We start from the raw sequence: 17,437 nt of genomic DNA, 5'->3' as shown, positions 1-17,437 counted from the left end.
TCAATGGACAAATGGACCCCTCGATTCTTTTCTGGAAAACATTTGAAAGGAAAATGCACAAGACTACAGAATATTCTGCTACCTTAGAAGGAAATATGATTTACAGTATCACCTTTCAGAGGTAAACTTTTTCCTTTGTTTAAAATGCTGATAATGCCTGCACTCTATTCTTTTCTCCTACTTTACGTGTTGCTAAGGGAAGATCTTTGTAGTTAATGAGGAGTCTTTTCTTCACCAGCAAAGTGGGATTTTCACACTTTGCTGTGCAGTAGCGAGTGTCAGCCCTGCAGTTTATTTTTGTAATAATTAATAAAATATCACACTTCCTGGCTTCTTTGCCCCTGCCCAGAGAATGGCTTGCTGCCATCTTTCTGTGTGCTATTGGGGAAAATGACAGTGACATTACGGGAGGATCAGGCCTTGGGAAGGAAAGCACGAGATGTCATTACGCAATGACCACCTTCAAGCGAGTGCTTCTTTAGTGACAGCTACATGGCTGACTGACTCCAGGAGATGGCCAAATGTGGAGTGTGGTTAAGATGGAGTTTGGTATTCATAGGGCATGGTGTTGACGTGCCCTAACAAACTGTGTCTATTAAATTAAGAGAAAAATAGTCCTCTATTACTCTTATTTTAGGTGTAAAGAAAAGTATTCAGTCATAATGAATCTAAAATGTCTTGAACTACATAGCCAAGGAAAAGGATTCACCTTTGGTCATAGAAGAGTCATTAATATATTTAACAAATATTTATCTAGTGCCACCCAGGCTCACGACACTTTTTCTTGGCAATGGTGATATGGCTGCAATCAGACAGAAAAGTCCTGCAAAATCAAAATAGGGAAACATAGTCTGAGCACAATCCAAGTATAAATTCCTTTGAGGACCTGATCACATTGTTAATAACCAAGGAAATCTAAGAATGGTGTCTAAAACTTTTTGTCTTCTGTGTTGCGTGCACCTAAACTCATCTCTCATTCTGCATCATTGCCATCACCACCACCACCACCATCATCATCACTGTCATCGTCATAATTATCAATAATAAACACAGTAGAAAGATTTTTTGAATGGTCACAAGGAGCCAGACATTAAACTGAATACTGTATGTGCTTTACCCCTTACTTCTTTCCCCAAATCCCATGAATTGGCTATTAATAATTCCATTTTACTGTTGGAGAAACTGAGGTGGAGATATGGTAACAATAACTTGCTCAAGGTTACACCATTTGTGAGAGGTCCAGAATGGCAACTCAGGTCATTTCGCTGGAGAGCCTGTGTCATAACCGTTATTTCCCTCATTCTACCTCTCTAACACTTCGGCCCTTGCACAATAGATCAAACTCGAATGAATTGCACATTTTCACATCATTCCTCTGTGGTGGCCTAAGCTACTCCTTCTGCCAAGCCCTGAAAAAGATAGAAAATGACTCTCGCTAGAGCCAAGATCAAAGAAAGCTTGTGTGAGTCAGGTCCCACATGTGTCCTCTGGTTGGCGTATCCACAGAGACAATGTAAATCTCAAAAGAAATTGAGGGAAACGGACTTTGGCCCAGTGGTTAGGGCGTCCGTCTACCATATGGGAGGTCCGCGGTTCAAACCCCGGGCCTCCTCGACCCGTGTGGAGCTGGCCATGCGCAGTGCTGATGCGCGCAAGGAGTGCCGTGCCACGCAAGGGTGTCCCCCGCGTGGGGGAGCCCCCACGAGGAAAGCCGCCCAGCGTGAAAAGAAAGTGCAGCCTGCCCAGGAATGGCGCCGCCCACACTTCCCGTGCCGCTGACGACAACAGAAGCGGACAAAGAAACAAAAGCAGACAAAGAAACAAGACGCAACAAATAGACACCAAGAACAGACAACCAGGGGAGGGGGGGGAATTAAATAAATAAATAAATCTTTAAAAAAAAAAAAAAAAAAAAAAGAAATTGATGTACTCTCCTATATGTAATTTAAATAAATGAAACAAACTTTAAGTCTGAAGGTGGCCAAAGTGAGAGAAGATTTCTGCCCTGGACATGAAGTGGAAAAATAAAAATATATCATTTTTGTTTTGAGTTAACTTAAATTCAGAAAATATTTTCTCAATCTGTGATGCCTCGTCTTCAAAGATCTTACAATTTTACATTAAAATAAAAACCCAATGTCCACCATGTTGTATTTCATCATCTCTTTTATGTTTCCATAATCATGATTTTGTTTAAAATTCAAACACCCTGGGAGATTGGAAGGATTGCAATTCCTATCACCATTTGACAGTTGGGGAAATTAAGGAAACAGAAAGTGAATCCCCCACAACATGTTAGAATTTAATTTCCTAACTCAAATTTCATCAGGAGCCTTGTTCCATAAGGAAATCCCTAGAGGTGTGATGATGTACCTCATCATCAACCACATTTCTAAAGCATCCAGTACCTTCATTGTTAGGTCAAATTGGAGCAAAAGGGTCCATAATAGTATTTCTTTTGTACCATCTTCTGTCCCACTTAAAAATTCAGAATAAAACAAGTCCCAACAATAATGACTCTGCAACATACTGCTACACTGCTGGGCTGCCTTCAGACATTGCACAGGTTTTGGCAGCTTGGGCAGCTAGACTTTTACCATTTATTCACATTAATGTACTTGGCAATCATACAGAAGGGCTTTTAAATCTAATAAGATGGACAATAACAAAGCGGAATTACACGAGCATTTTCAAAATGATGGGGCTGTGACCCTTTTAGGTATGATGTGCTGCCTTATCCCAGGGACTCGCTGGAGTTGTAGTACATTATAGGGACTTCAAGTCCACTCCCCTTTGCTGGAGTCCAGTATTAGGGGGCTGAAGAATGGAGAATGCACATGGTATGAGGTTTCTCAAAAGAAGTCTGTAAATTTGTGCAACTGTGTGTACAGGTGCACACACCAGCACAAATTTTTGTGGCCAAAACTGAAATGAGATAGACCACCTGAAATATAGGGATTCAGTTTAAACAGGACTAAATTTCTGGTTGTGGATCATACCCATACAGTTCCTAGGGGCTTATTTATGCTTTCTACTTAAAGGTTCTATAGCCACTCTCACTTTCCATTGATAGCTATCAAGAAGTTTCTTCCCTAAACTAAAAAATGTGTTTATTTTCTAAGCAACCAAGTTTGTAAAGTAAATCAAGATATTCTCCCATCAATTGTGAGTGTTCAAAATTATGTTTAGGTTTTATAAAAGTTTAAAATATCTATCATATAGAAAATTAATGAAATGTTCTCCATATTCATTAAGGTTTTTTTCCGGCTGATTTACTCGTACACTCTGTTTCCAGGTGATACCATCATTGGACCTCTTATCAGTGTCAATAATTCCATTTGGCAAGCAGCAGCTAATCCTTTTCATGTGCTAATGATTAAGCAGACAAGCCTATTTACTAATGTATCAGAATGCATTAGAAACATAAGGTAATTGTGGACAGAACATCAATTCAAATATAAATGAACTACATTTACATTAGATACCTATTGACTTATGTCACAGAATGAAGTAGAAAATGCAATTTACTTGTAAACCATTAAAATGAATGAAAATAGAATTTCAAACTCCATCTTCCAACATAACTTTATTGACTTGGCTGTGAACCTGAAGGGATTGTCTAACTAATTTTAAAATAAATAAATAACAAACTAATTCATTTTGCTGTAAAGTGTTAGCATCTCACCAACTAAACACCATGGAATTTATTTAAGTTGGAAATAGCACAGCATAAGGAGGGTCACGGGATGTAGTGTGAGGACATATTGGGGTTCTCATGTTGGAGTTTTCTGATTTCAGCTCTCCTTGAATTGTTTTTGTTCAAAATCCTGCACTGGCATGTTTTCCAAAAGAAATCACCTCATATCTAACAAAACAAAAATTCAAAATTAAGACCATTGTGAGAGAGAAGAGATGGGCTGCTGAGAGTTAGGTTACATAAAGTTGTAATAGTCATCATGTTGTGGTCTAGAACACTGGAATCAGGCTTCAGGAGTCTACACTGGATGCTCATTGCCTGAAAGGGAATATCAGTATTAAGAGAAAGAAAGACTAGACACTGTTTGTGAACTCTAGAAGGTGGGTAACTTTGAACCATCCAGGATGAAAAATATCTGCACCAATGATGTGAGGTTTTTTCACTTTTCATCCAGATTTTGAGTATGAAATAGACAAAATGTCTTGTCTCCTTCCAGCTTCTCAGGAACAAACATGAGGAGTTTGGAGTTGCTCTAAGTAATATAATTAAATCCCAAACTATTGTTTGTAACTGTGGCAGCTCAGATCCAGCCAAATAACTAATAATTGCCTTTGAATTAGAGATTTAGGCAATTGTTGCAGTTCTGAATATGTGGCCTTGGGAAAGCCCAAAGGAGATTTGGGAGAAAATTTTAAGGGAGCCCTCATCTATCTAATTAGCCCTATTTATCAGAGCTCTCTTTCTCAGACTAAACTGCAAGGTGCTATTGAAATGTATAACCAAAGCAACACTTCCCAGACATATTTCAAAAAAATTACTCATGAGAAATTCTTGTTGATAAACAATTTCATGATGAAATATGTTTTCAGCAAATTCAACAATACTTTCTCTCCCCAACCCCTTAGAAATTCACCAGGCACCTTACCATATTAAAGGCTCTGAAAAATCCTGCAGCTAAGTTCCCTTTAAAATTTTGTTCAGTCAGCATTTCTCAAGCTCAGTTAAGCACAGGAACATTTCCTTCCCCATACACATGGACTTGGTGTCCCATGGATCACATGTTCTAAAATATTAATAATGATAAACATCTTGGGAAAACTAAAGTATGTAGAGACAACTAAATCTATTTCTTACTCTAGAGAGAAGTGGAAAGCATCTCTCAATGCTATTATCTTTCAAGAAAGAAGAGGCATTGCTCCAGGAGTTTGTTGAAGGTTCTCTCTTTAGCCTTAGCAGGAGGAATATCTCCACGGTGCTCACTCTAGACCTACTTAAGATAAGAAGGATCTACTTCATCTTCTCTCCAAAACCAGAACTGCAACAAGACTTCCAGAGCATGTCTAAATCCAGTGCTCTCTTTTCTGGTGCTCAGGTTCCGTTTCCCAACAAATACCAAATACACTTTGCATCAGGGGCCATACAGCAGAATGGACACAGGTCCAGGTGGCCTCCAAGGAAAAACAATCTTCAACACTCCTGAATTCACGCAGAAGGACCTTATGCAGGCTGCACTGCAGCCACCAAGGAAAGAATTAATATCAGCTTTGTCTGTGCCCAGAGAAGAACATTAAAACCCTTCCAGCTTATCCCCAACATCCAATCTGTCAGGAAAATGTCCAAAAGATAAATTGGAGCTAAGCTGACTTTTGTTAATATTGTTAATATTGTAATATTATTATTATTGTAATAATATTAATTTGTTAATATTGTATTAATACTAATTTTGAAAGGGCCGCTTTAATCAGGGAAAAAATTTTCCAGATTTTGACAACCTTTTCTATTCCCACTGGTATAGACAAGATCTTTTTTTCCCCTGAAACTGTCTAATGCTATTTCTTAGGTGATGTTCAATAGAAACCAGTCTATAATGCAATGCACTCTCTTTATGTGATGTTTAGATATGAGATTGATCTCCGTGGACACCCTGGAGTTCTGAAAGTAGGATTATTGGATTTTGTGGCTTTCTCAGATGTCGAAGATCTTTAAACAGTGTCTTGCAAAGTTACTACATCCCGCCTGTCTGTGAAACACTTATGAACTCATCAAAGAAGGAAGTCTCCATGTTAATTAGACTGGATGGGCAAAGGGGGGCTGGAAGCTGAATTTCCTCCCACCATCAAGTTAAGTGCCAGTACGAAGTCCACTTTTGTACCTTGAAAAGAAAAAAATGATTTCATCTGTCTCCAGATCAATAGAACCTTAACAGGAGGATTGCTGACACAGGGTGGAATTCAGAATTCCAAATGTAGTGGAGACAAAAGGCGTGGTTGTGAAAGCAGAAATTTGGCAGCTGGATTATCTCAAGGCTCCTCGAGAAGATTTTAATAGTTCTGGAGTTTGGCAATCAGATAGGAGCTGCACAATTATAGGTTGATCGCATAGATTGTGACTGGCATTTAAGAAAAATGGCAATTAGACCACAGTGTTTCCTCTGGCTTCTAAATGTGTTAACATGTAGCCATTGTGGCAAAGACACTGCCATGGTCCACACCCACCTCCTGCTTTTGTCACCAATGAGCAGTAGCTGGTATCAGATGTAAGAGATGCCCTGCCAACTGGGTATTGCCCCACAGTAAAAGAGCAGGGATCCTTCAACCACATCCGCCTGGAACACTGATGATCCACAAGTTTGGCCACTGAATTTTGCCTTTGCAGTAGAATAATGACTCTCTTTTCCATGCTTGCAGCTAACAAATAATAAATCAACCAATCCATAAATACATACATGAGTAGGAATAGATAGGTTTCCTCATTTCAAGGCTTGATGGCACTTGATATCCATGTTTGTATTCGAATATAGTACAAAATTACATCTGATGTGGCACAGATTGACACGGTCTGATCTCCCATCTGCATCTGTGTGGTCAAGGGCTACTGACTGCTGTCCTGGCCATGATGAGAGGGGACAATCTTTGAGATGGCTCTCCTGGTCCTACTCCAGTACTGGTGGTTTTCTTTAAAACACCACCACACCCTCTGGATGTCCAGGGTGCATCTCCTCTGCCTCAGAGGTGAACAAGTGTCCCACAGTATGGAAATGGGAATAGACCACATAGGGTTGGTTGGACAAGATAAGTCTGGGCAAACAGATAGATATGGCCGCTGCTGGCTGGGTCCACGGGGCTCTTCCAATGGGAAGGATGACCACTGGAGCTTCCGGAAAGGTTCTGTATGACACTAGACTGAGCAGTGGCTGGGCACTCTGCAGGTGCAGAAAAGGTCCCCATCCTTCTCCCAAGCTCAAGCCATAGACAGGCTTTCCTAAGAAGACACTTTGGTAGAGGCTGACGAGTCCCTTGATGTTGGCTTTTCCCTGCCCCGGGTTCCCTTCACTTCAGCACCTCCCTACAGGACCCACCATTCTCTCTTTCCCTCTGCCATCTTTCCCCCTTCCCAAAGCATCTTTTTCTTCTTGAGGGGAGGAAAATATACCCTTACTTGGTGACTTTACCCAAATGATTTTCTATGCTCAAAGTCTTCCTCTTACTTTGAAGCCTGGACTTTGGAGACAAAAGAACTCTTTAACTCTTTGCACTGTCATTGGGTCATGCTTTCCTTAAGTAGTGAACACATAATGCCTACATGGCTGAGGAGGAGAAGGGCCAAAGAGGAGAGGGAAATGGCCCATATATCCTCAAACATATAATCCTTACAACTTTAAAATGGCATGGCTTTCCACAGTTTTATCACATGTGAACATGTGAAACTCAAGTGGTCCATGTGGATGGAGTGGATGGGGGATGGTGCAGGAAGGACACAGAAGACAGAGGGGGAAAGGGACAGGAAGGTAATATTGGGGAATCTGTAGCCCACCCCCAATACACTCACAGAACAGACACACATGAGCCTCCTCTCAAAATAGAATGATTATCTACTTGTTTCTAAGCAAGGAAAACAACCAAAGGCTCTATATCACAGTGTGAAGAGTAGCATTAGGGGAAGTAGACATGGTCCAAGCCCTTGGGCACCTGCCTACCACATGGGAGGTCCTGGGTTCAGTTCCTGGTGCCTCCCAAAAAAGATGAGCAAGACAGCAAGCTGATGTGAGGGGTTGGCGTGGCGAACTGATGCAACAAGATGACCACGCAACAAGATGATAATGCAACAAGAAAACACAATGAGAAACACAATAAGCAGGAGATCCTGGGTTCAGTTCCTGGTGTTTCCTTAAAAAAAAATGAAGAGAAGAAAAAATGAAGATGAGAAGATGGTGCGAAACAATTCAGGGGAGGGGGGGAGGAGGGAGGAAAGTGGAGAAATAAATAATCTTAAAAAAAAAAAAGAGTATTACTAGATTTAGGATATGAAATCCTGGAATCAAGACTCACTTATCCCTTCCAACCTGTGTGACCTCAGACAAATCCTCTTTTATTTCTGAACCTCAGTTTTCTCATATATTAAATAAAGATTTTAAAAATCTCTCTCTTAATTTGTGCTGGCCTCACAAGATTGGGAATTTTATGTGAGATAATGAACAGATAAATGTTTTCTAAATTATTACCCACTCCCCAAGATTTGGGATCAGGAGGAATTATTGGAATCATTATCAAAATTGGGGAAAGAGAGAGGCAAGGAGGAAGGTAGTAGATCCAGGTATTTGAAAAAAGAAAGGATTCATTGTAGTTCATCTTCTGTACCTCTATTTCTAGGTAGGATCTCATCTCCCAGCCATGTTCCACATTTACAAGATGCTAGCTCTGATTTAAGGGAGTAGAGAAAGGACGCTGCCCCCTGCAAACCCCATTTGCAGCTCACTTCCTAGAAGGAAATATAAAAATAAGTTTAAATCTGCTCCCTGGATGTATTTGGCATGCTATTTTTCCTAGTGGGTAGAATTTGGACACTGAGCTAGGTATTTGGTAAATGCTTCAATTTCCTGTGCCCGTTATAGAACAGAGTTTTCCAAGTGTGGTTCACAGACCACCTGCATCAGAAGTATAAGGTAGGTTGTTAAAAAACAGAGTCCTGGGTGCCACCCCAGCTTATGGACTCAGACCATGGGTCTGTTGCCCAGAAATCAGCATTTTGTGTGACTAGGTACACAAAATTTGAGGCTGGGGATAATGATAATAATGATAAGCATAATAACTCAAATTAATTAAACTTCTCTTTATATGTCAGACACTCTCCTAAGGGCCTCATGTGCATTAATCCATTAACGTACACAATCATACTATGAAGTAAGCATTGTTATTAACTCCAATTTACAGATTAAAAACAAACAAACAAAACATAGCTCCTGGAGAAGAAGTGACTTCCCAATGGTTAAGAAATAAGTATAAAGGCTGAGGTTTGTACACAGATGCTAGGCTCTCCGATTTATATATACCCCAAGTACATGCACATAAGGCATCCCATCCACTGGTAGCAGGATATATCCCCCAGGTTATGCTGGGGCAAAACCAGGCAGCTCTGGGGTAAAGATCCTTCTCCCTGCCCCAGACACAGTCCCTGGAGCCAACAACTCCTCTCTATTTTATTTCATTATGTTTTGCTGCTTGAGAGACATTTGCGATGTTTAATTTATACCCTATGATCATAAAGTGATTGCATCACTAAAAAGGCTGTGATGTTGATTTATAAGATAGCTGTCTATGTCTGTTAATTAGAGAAATATCATTTGGCTTCCTGCAGAAGATAAACAATAAATTATAAGAAGAGGAGGGGGGAGCAATCATTCCCCCAAACCTAGGCTGGTTACTCCTCTTGAATCTTATTTATGATGTTAACCAATTTTATTCTATTTACACCAACAATCTTTGGGGAAAATGTAACTGGGTTGAGGAGGAAGGAATAGCAGAAAAAAAGGGTGAGAAAATAAATGTAGAAATAATCTCTAGACATATATTGTGCACATGAACACTTACACACAAAACTGGGATACAGAAATATAGATGAGTGAAATCTGAGTGTTTTTCTTTAGGGTACCGCCCTCCACTCTGAACTCCCAAACTCCCACATCCCTGTCTCCAATGCAGTACACTCTCTAACAAAACCAACAAATAAGCAACTTGCAAGAGGAAGGGAATCGCCTCTCAAGGACAGTGACCCAACCAAACAGGAACTGAAACCAAACAGAATTTTCCATGTAGTGAACTGTGCCTCTGGACAGCGGCTGACTTCTACTCCTACAGCTGTTATTGGTCTAGTTTATGCTTGAAGAAGAGTTCGAAAAAAGATTTTTATTCCATTCATTCAACAAATACTTACCAAGGACCTACTGACTATGCAGTGGGTAGCAGAAAGAGTCACAATTCAAGACTTCATGGAGCTTACACTTTAATGAAGGTGATGGAAAGAATCAGGCATCAAACAAAAAGATTTAAAATTGCAAAGGTGCCAGGAGCTATGGAGAAGAGGTACAAGGGATCATGAGAGACTTCTTTTGAGAAATAACATTTAAACTACATCTTAAGGATGAGTTAACTTGGTTAACACAGAGGGGAAAGGATTCCAAGAAGGAACAGCAAGTACAAAAGTTGGAAGGGAGAGAGCAGAGTGGGTTCAAAGGATTGAAAGATGTCCATTGTGCCTGCAACAGAGAGGAGAGTCAGATGGGAAATGGAGATGGAGAAGTTGGAGGTGGACCGACAAATTCTGCAGGCCAAGGTACAGAGATGGTTTTTATCCCAAGGACAGTGGGAAGTCACTGAGGAATTTTAAGTGAGGGCAGCAGTGGTGGGAGCAGATTTGAATTTTTTTTTTTTTTTTTTGAGTTACTGGGACTGGGAATTGAACCCAGGACCTCATATATAGGAAGCCAATGCTCAACCACTGAGCCACGTTGGCTCCCATGAGGTGGTTTTTTCATTCGTTTGCTTGTTGTTTGTTTTTTTGTTTAATTGTTTCTTTGTTTTTCAGAGGCACTGGGAACCAGACCAGGGACCTCCCGTATGGGAAGCAGATGTTCAAACTCTTGAGCAACATCCACTCCAGATTTGAATTTTGAATTTTGAAGAGGTCATTGGTTTGTACCTTGAAAACACTTGGGTTTTTCTAGGTTCGGTGGGGCTGCAAAATTAGGTTTAGGCAGGCAGCCTCCAGGTAACATTACAAAATGTCAAGGACATGCTAAACTGGGGTTCCAATATCACTCATGGGAATGAGCCCATATTCCCAGCTCCCTCCACCCCTGGTTCAACTACTTATATCCTTCAATATTCATGCATGGAAGCTTTTTTCATGTAATTGGTAGAAGATGAAGATAGAAAAGGGGGAGAAATTGATTGATGGAATGGATGACATAGCATCTGCTCTCTCCCAGCTCATGGACCTAGATTAGAGCCCAGGTTATGAGATTGGCTGAGAGCTAGAAAGTGGCAGAGTAGAAGATGGTGAAACTTATTCCTTCTGAGCTTTTTCTTGCAAAACCTTCTCCTGACCACTCAAGCTAAACTACTCCCCCTCCAAGTTTCCCTGTTTATTTTCATCATGGTAATGATTACTCTCTGAAATGATCAAAAGTATTTATGCACATCTCTATCTTTTGTGTTTTCCACTAGAATGAGAACAGGAGGCATACTTCCTTTCCAGTTCTCCTACTTGTTTCTATAACAAAACACCATCTCTTCCACATGATAGATGCTCAAAAAGGATTTATGCAACAAATGAATGGTGGAGAAGCATAATCATGGCTTTGGCAGCATTAGGAGGCATTAAATATTCCTGGAACTTCTAAAGACCCTGATAGAAAAAGTATATATGAAGAAGTTAGGGTAATACTGAAGCTGGAAGGTTTTTCACTGATTTTTTATAGATTTTTTTTTGGTATTAGGTTTTTTTACAAAATTTCTTCACATGGCTGTTTAAACTGCACAAAATGGATACACTGGAAATTGTGGTAGATTGCTCTTTGGATGGCCCCCAATGAACCCAACCTCCTCATATTCAACCTGGTGTAGCCCCTTGCCATGATTACTCGGGCTTGGTCATGTGACTAGCTTTGGTTGCAACAAGTGTGATGCAAGGATCAGGAGCAGCACAATAGGAAAAAATATAATTGTCAATATTTAGAAGCCATATTTAAAAAGTAAAAGAAAGAGATGAAGTTAATTTTAATACTATAGTTATATATATATATATATATATATAAAACACATTATCACTTCAAATGTAACCACTACACAAAAGTGCTAATGAGATACTTGACATTTTATTTTTCAGACTAAGTCTTCAAAATCTGGTGTGCATTTTGCACTTACAGCACATCTCGACTGAGACTAATCACATTTCAGGTACTTGATAGCCACATGTGGCTAGAGGCTACTGTTTTGGGACATGCAGGCTTGGACACTGGGACTCTTAGGAAACAACCACTTGGAACATAGCTGCCATACTGTGAAGAGTCCCAATTAAATATGTGAAGTAGTCGCATGGAGGATAATAAACAAGACACTGGCTAACAGGCCCAAGGACACTCCTAGCCAACAACATGAACCCCAACGTGGCGTCCACGTGAATCAGCCATTTTTGCATTGGATCTTCCAGTCCTGTTAGAGCCACCACAGATTACAAAATCTTGGGCAAGTGAATAGATGTTGCTATAATAAACAATTAAGTCATGCTGTGGTTTGTTAAGTTGCAATAGATAATCAAAGCAGAAGTTACCTAGTATACAGCTGATGGAGCAGTCATGATATTCTTCTCTTCTCCAGGTATTTGTTTATTTCCATTTTGCCTCCCCTGCATGTTCAGTTGAAGTCAAGGTCAGAAGCAAAAGAAATACAAGTCACAGTCACCACCTGTAAGGAGCATATAATCTAGCTCAGAGATATTGTGTTGTGGTGATAGAGCATTAGTTCAGGAGCACACAGATGCTGGGTTCCAAGCCTTACTTGGTCACTAATTTGCAGCATAATCTTAGCCAAGTCAGTTCACCTTTCTGAGCAATTTTATTGCTATGCCCTTTCTCATGAGTATATGAGTATTAAAGGAGATCATAGATATGTGTGTTAGTCAGTCAAAAGGGGTGCTGATACAAAGTACTAGAAATCTGCTGGCTTTTATAAGGGGTATTTATTTGGGGCAAAAGCTTATAGTTACAAGTTCTTAAAGAGTCCAACTCAAGGTTGATTTCTCATCCAAAGTCATTTGCCATGTGTTGAAGCAAGATGGCGGGCAACATCTGTGAGGGTCCAGCCCTCCTCTTTCCTCTTAAGGCTCCTTAGGCCCAGCTTCTTCTGAGCTCAGCTGTAAGCTGGCATAGAGTTCATCTCTATTACTAGGGCCTCCGCTGTTTGAGCCTTCTCCTTTCTCTGTCACATGGCAGGACCAAAATGACCAAGTTCTCTTCTCTTCTGTGTCTATGGAGCTCTTGTGTCTTCTGTGTTCTCCTGTGTTTCTTCTTCCTGAGTGAGTGTCCAATTTTATAACCCATGGACGGGATGGGGTCTCAACCCTGAGTCAACTTAATGATGTGGTCTCATCAAAGCCCTAATCTTGATTTAATCAAACAAACACAAAACTTTTGAATTTAATGCAATCAAAGAGTATGCCCAGAGTAGTTCCCTTGCCTAGAAGTTGGGGAAGGTGTCCTTAGCAGCAAGAAGTTGGCGTCCCTGCAGCTATATCTCAGACTGATGTTGTTCTGCAGTGTCTAGTCTGCATTTGCTGTTGCTTAGCCTCTTACTTAACAAATACAGAATCTTTAAGGCATCCATTCAACCATCCATCCATCATTTCATGAGCTCTCAAGAAATGCCAGGCTCATGCTGGCCTTAAGAGGCAAACATGAATAAATCTACTTTTCTTTCTGGAAGCTTCCAGTTAGTGACCTAAAAAGTATAAGGGACACCCAAAATATAATGTAAGACAGAAATTGGTAAGTGCTGGGATCTCCAAGTTGACACAAGACCAAGCCCAACTGAAACAGCCCTGAATGGAGGGAAATCAAAGCTTGACTTCTATGCTCAGGCTCTTCCTTTATCCTGTGAGCATCTCTGCTTCTGGGACACCCTCCACAATAGCCTTCCTTCAGAGCCAGCACCAGCTCTTGCTTCTGTCCCTGGAGTGCTGGATGGTGGCATCTCTTCCCAAAAGAACAAGCTGATCGACGCACTGAATTGGAACCCTCAGCTGAACAAACAAATGCACACAGACTCTCCTTGGTTGAGCAGATGTGGGGAGAGGACATGGCGTGAAATGAGAAGGAAGTGTAAACTCCCTCACGGCTGGAAGGAATTCCATAGCATGAAGCCTTAAAAAGGCAACAGTCGACTCTGTGTGGTGGCTCTCCAACTCACCAGTCTAGAACCAATGGAACGAGAAATAAGCTCAGACCCTTGCTGAAAAAGGAAGGAAAATCAAATCGAAACCCAACAAAGCATTTCATTTCTAAAGCACCACTCTTAGAAGTTGTGCTGATTCTTCAAGAAAGTAACCTCTCCACCACTTTCTACCTCACCACTCCCAAAGCTTTCATAAACACTTACCATTTCATAAAAGTTACAGTTTTACACATGATTTCTAAGCTGCCAAAAATGTACAGTGTGCACGGTCCTGCCTGTTCCAACATGTTTTATAAACATAACAAGCTGTAGCAGCCACCCCAGATGTTTTCACAACTTATTTTTTTTTCATAATTTAAAATCTGTTCGACCTGATGTTTTTTTGCTCCATGCGCATTTCAACTGTAAAAAAGGAAACTGAAATATTATTCATGTGGTGCTATGCTGTTACACCTAATTTCTTCTCAAGTTCACACTAAACTGAAATGTCTCTAGGAACCTTAAAAAAGGCAACAGCCGAGAAAGTGAGGAAATATGTCAAGGACTTGTAAATAAACAGCTGGCTCCCAACATATGGATTTTCTTCTATATTTTTCAGGTGCCACCATCTCCCATCCGTATCTGCCAGCCCTGCAGCACGCAGCATAATTCAACTGTAATTGATAATGTAAGGGCAGATGGAGAGGACTGTCAGTTCCTCCCTACCATCTCTGGGGACGCTGCAGAAATCAAAGCAGATGGCCCAATTGCATCTTCTTTATGTGTTGCTGCGAGCTCCTCTGTCTGAGGGATAATGGATCATTATGGCCTGCTGTGTACAAACACCAATATGCTTTTAAATCTGGTTCTCAAGCTTATGAAAAAGCACTATATTTCATATTAATTTGTGAAACCGCACTTAACAAGGTCCACTGTTGCTAATTTACGATTCAGAAGGGGGCGGAGGGAGAAGCTCACATGGCGCTCTCGCTCTCTCCTGCCTCCTCCCCTCCCCTCCCCCATTCTGGTTCTTTCTGAGCCCTTCACCCAGCCCTGCCTCCACCCAGCAAGCGGTGGTCAGCTGAAGGAAACACAATATCCAGATCTGCTCTTCTGATATTTAATTGATGGATTGGATTCCAGCAGTTAGAAGTTTGCAGAACATGCCCTTGTATCGGAGGTTGGGTTTTAATTCCTATCAATGGAATGGATAATGTGAAGGAGGAAAATCGCAGAACTATTCTTTCTAAACCATCTCTTGCCCCCACCCTCCTGCTTCTGCAGTGAGAAAAAACAAATTCTAGGGGAATATGGAGTTCAAAATCCCCATGGCAAAATTGCAATATCAGTAAGGTTTTGAATGATACACATCCACCCACTTTGAAGAGACCTTCTCATCTCTTAATCCACATATTTTTTGACCTCCTATTGCCATGTGCCAGAAAATGTCCTGGGTCCAGTAGAGACCAAAGGGCATAGAAATGATCTCTACCTCTAGTAGCATATCTATCGCTAGGGGGAGGGCAAACCAGACACCCCTTTAAAAATCTTGTCTGTTTTCATCTCCTGTAGGTTAACTAAAAAGGGCAATGCTTCTTCCCATTCCTCTCCCCTACCATAGGAACTGGGATTGGCAATTTATACCTAACCCTGTTGCCTTTTGCAGTTTCTCCTTAGAGTTAGTCAACAGCATAAAACTACTGAAGGAAGAATGCTGTCTCCCACCAACTTCAGGAAAATGTAGCCTTTGCAGGCACTTGGCCTTTTCTACTTTTGGGGCCCAGTGAACTCTTAGTGGGATCATATTTTCTCAAAATTCTAATTAAGTTTATTTCTTCCAGAATCAACATCTTGTTAGCCATATGGGGACTTCACGCAACTTCGCCCAAGATGCCAGATGCATCTTCCTCCAACCAAGACAGAATAGAAGGAGGGTTTTACACCTTGTCAGGTAGGGTAGGGCCTACTGCCCCCAACCAGCAGGAAGTAACTACAGAAGAAAGATCATCATCCTTTAGCACCCTTTTAAGAATAAAGGTGTAAACTCTCTGAGGTGGGGGAATGAAGCTGGCTAGTAAGATAGGGAATCAATAGACAGATCTGGAACCTGACAAAGAGTCCATGTGAACATCAATAGCCCTAAGATGGCTCCCCAAGATTCCGCCATTCAGAACAAGATTTCCTCTGGAAACCAGGAGAAGCCCCAGACATTCCCCAAGGACTTTATTGTTGGGCCCTCAAGGGGGATTGATGGGTGGAGTAATCAATCAAAGCAGCAAACATCTGGAGCTCCTCCCCTGCCATTAGCAAAGAGATAGAATAATTAACAGTTCAAAAAGCAGGTGCAAGGCCTGATTTCGCACTCTCTCTCTCCTTTGGACCCCAGTTCTTGCCTTTGCCATGTCCCAGTGCCAGTCCGTGTGCCTGTTCCTGCCCTCTGTACCCTACTCTCGCCACTTTTCCTCTGCCATGATGGCAACACAAGTAAAACCTGGCTATTTATAATCTATAATATGAAATTGTAGTCTGTAAATCAACCTGCTTTATCACTTTTCAGCCCCTTTCTCTTCACTTGGGACCCATGCTCTGTTATTTTCTTCCGTTTCTCTTCCCTCCCTGCTTTAATAAATTACTGGCCTAACTAAGAACAAAAACAAAAATATGTGAAGAAGTTGATGATGGTGGTTGAGCTGGTTCCAGACCACACTAGGAACATGGAAATGGAATGTAAAAAATCCCACTCTGGGACCTGGAAGCTGAGCCTAATGAGTGAGTAGGACATGGCCAGGCAACAAGATGTCAAGATGTGTTGGGGCCTTGTAGACTTTTAGATTGTGGGATGGAGAATCTTTGGGGAATCTTGATCTGGAAAGTAAAAGAATTACACTCCTCAGCTCTGGGGCTTACCTTGCTGTGCATTGTATCATTCCCAGGAAGTCCTAGGGCCAGCTGCATAAATTTGCTTTTGCTGAGATGACAGTAACTAAAGGCTCAGAGGAGCAGTTGCAGCTCAAATGTCTATAAGGATTGGGTAGTTAGCAAAACTGCTTGCAGCTGAACAGCAATATGATAAAAGGGATGAGTGGGGTTTAGGGAACTAGAGAAGCATGCTCTGCAGACTGAGACAAAGTCCCCTGCTGGCCAGGGACAGTGGCAGTCACCAGTTTGTAGTCCCTGCCTTCCAGTTTGTAGTCCCTGCCGTCAGGTATTAAAACCAGTGACTTCATGTTCATCATCTCACTTTCCCCCCTACATCACCCCATAGACACCAAAACAGTGAATTTCTAAAGAAGAGCTGTGGGCTTGACTTGAGTGGTTCCTTTTAGATTTGAGCAGCATCTGAAGAAGAAGAGGGGACAGAACAAGAGGTCCTGCTCTGAATGAATGCTATGCTAATGCCTTTCTCTACCCAGGTTCCAGAAAGCAGCCTAAGCTCCTGTTTTGTTTAGCTCTTACAGTGATAACAATAATAACAACAACTTACAAAGTCTAAAGCTTGCGAGATTTCTCCTATAAAGCCAGATTCTAGCTTCTC

The sequence above is a fragment of the Dasypus novemcinctus genome, chromosome 18 (genome assembly GCF_030445035.2).
Source record: "Dasypus novemcinctus isolate mDasNov1 chromosome 18, mDasNov1.1.hap2, whole genome shotgun sequence".
In the NCBI taxonomy this organism is placed as follows: domain Eukaryota; kingdom Metazoa; phylum Chordata; class Mammalia; order Cingulata; family Dasypodidae; genus Dasypus; species Dasypus novemcinctus.
This window is presented reverse-complemented; position numbering follows the sequence as displayed.